This window comes from Vicugna pacos, chromosome 23, assembly GCF_048564905.1.
Source record: "Vicugna pacos chromosome 23, VicPac4, whole genome shotgun sequence".
Classification (NCBI taxonomy): domain Eukaryota; kingdom Metazoa; phylum Chordata; class Mammalia; order Artiodactyla; family Camelidae; genus Vicugna; species Vicugna pacos.
In genome coordinates, this window is record NC_133009.1 from 32,645,167 (window position 1) to 32,647,833 (window position 2,667).

The window sequence follows — 2,667 nt, forward strand, 5'->3', positions numbered from 1 at the left end:
TTTGCAGGAATTTCTTTTCTCTGAATTCCCATAAAACTTCCATATTAAATGTTCTGAGCTCTGAGCTGTGGGTTATGAAGAAGAGTGAGAGTTATGAAGAGAGTAAGTTACATCAGAATATACTCACCAAAGCTTGGAACATCTGGTCGATTTTATAGTTCTCCACTTAAAGGTGACAGCAATTGTATGGAGAGAGGAGGACCACAAAGGACAGCTGGCCCTTGAACAACGGGCTTAAGCTGTGCAGGTCCACTTATATGTGGGTATTTTTCAGGAGTAAATACTACCAAGCTACCTGGTCTGCAGTTGGTTGACTCAGGTTGCAGAACCTTGGATACAGAAGACTGACAATAAATTATTACTCAGATTTTCGAGGTGAGGGTCAGCCCCAACCCGTGTTGTTCAAGGGATCAACTATACGTTTCCTCATAAATGACAAAAACTAAACTTAAAAAATTTTATTTTAAACCTTATCAAGAAAACTTGCCTTTAAAAAATACCATTCACATAGCAGTTAAAAAATTAGTAAATAATAAAATATAATGACCCCTTTTTTTTCTAAATAGCTTTTCAGCTTCCCATTAAGATAGTCTGGCAGTTCGTGTGTTAAGTTGATTAGTAATGAGGAAACAAATGGCCCTTTTTAAAAAATATTAAACTTTATTTTTCAGATTTAACATTAAAAATAAAATAGAAGACCGAAAAAAAAAAGGTATCATTAGTTTTTCTTAACCTGGTCACTATTTTCTTTCTAACCTGAGGTTCTGGAAAGAAAGCAGAGCTGCTGAAAGCACCAATACCTAATTTTGCCTTGGATTTCTACTAGACTTTTATCCGGTTGTAATGGTGTTAGGGCTGAATGTGTTTCCCCCAAATTTGTATGTTGAAACCCAGTCCCCAGTGTGACGGTATTTGACGTTGGGGCCTTTGGGAGGTGATGAGGTCTTGAGGGTGGAGGCCTCACGATGAATTGGTGCCTGTACAGTAAGAGGTGAGAGCTCACGTTCTCCCCACCCTCTGCAGTGTAAAGACACAGCAAGGAGGTGGCCATCTGCCAACCAGGAAGGGGGCCTTCACCAAGAACCAAATTAGTCTGCTCCTTGATCTTGGACTTTCCAGCCTCCAGAAACATAAGAAAGAAATGTCTAAACCTTCCAGTTTGGAAATTCATTATAGCAGCTTGAGCTAAGACATACAGGAAGAGAGAAGAAATGAAAATTCCCCTAAAATCTTAGCTAGGCTCTTGGAAAACCCTGATGGGTCCGCAAGAAACCCAACATATTTCTGAGCCAGTGTTACTATAATGGCCATCACACACTGTCTACTCTCAATACTAGGCACCATGCTGTGTGATTTACACTATTTCCATTTCTCAAAATAAATACTAAAAGAAGATGGCATTATGGGTATTTTATAAAAAGGAACTTCCAGTTCCAAGAGGGTTCACCTACCTCCTGATACACTTACTGTGATTAACGATTTGAACACTTCTCTGTCTTGATCTAATACGTATACTCACTGTAAGTACCAATTAGGACTTCTTCCACTGAGGATTTGTTATGGTCCCCCATCCAAAGCTCTTCGTTAACCCCAAGCTTTGTAACAAATCCCTGTGTAACCAGTTAAAATAAAGCTCTTGGTCACCCAGGATTGGCCTGTCAGCAGGGCAGCTGCTCAGCCCCACGACTGCCCCCTCCAGTGTCATTTTTAATGCCACTCTCAAGTCCAGGTTGTCACCTGTGCTTCTGATTCCAACAACCTCCTCCTTGGGTTTGGTTAATTTGCAAGAGCAGCTCCCAGAACTCAGAAACACTTTACCTTCTAGATTATCTGTTTGTTATAAAAGGATGTAACTCAAGAACAGCCAGTTGTGAGAGATGTAGAGCAAGGTACGGAGAAAGGGCAGAGAGCTTCTGTGCCCTCTCTGGGCATGTCATTCTCCCTGAATCTAGCGTTCACAACCAAGAGCTTCACAAATCCGTTCCTTTGGATTGTTAAAGAGGTTTCACTACATAGGCATTATTGATTAAATTACTGGCCACGGGTGACCCAACTCAATCTCCAGCCCTTCACCCCAACCCACAGGGTGGGGATCGGGCTGAAATTTCCAACCCTCTAATCACAAGGCTGGTTCCCGTGGCAACCAGTCCCTATCGTTAGGGGCTTTCTGAAAGTAGGCTTATTAACATAACAAAGGAGACTACCAGCTGTCCTCACAGGAAATTCCAGAGGTTTCAGCTGCGTGCCAGGAATGGTATGAAGATCGAATACATATTTCTTAATATAAATCACACTATCACATAAAGTAACAGATTTCCTCTACTCTCTAATATAGTTTACAACAGCAAATACGTAAGAATTTCTCATGACATGATGCAAATTAAAGGCCTAAAGGAATGATTCCAGCTCTGTTCCATTCAAGTGTTAAAATTTAAATTATCTCATCAGAATGAAATAGTCCAAATTCTTGCTTTATCAAGGTCTAATGACAATTTAATAGAATATTTAGGAAACATAATTGATGGCAAATGGCAAAAAAATAAGACACCAGCTGTCTTCCACAGGTCTACCCCAGATTCCCTGGTCCATCTTGACCAGAAAGCAGAAGCACGCCACTTCTCTTAAAATCCATTTTCCTCCCACCTCCAAGGAAGAGTTTTCTCTTCC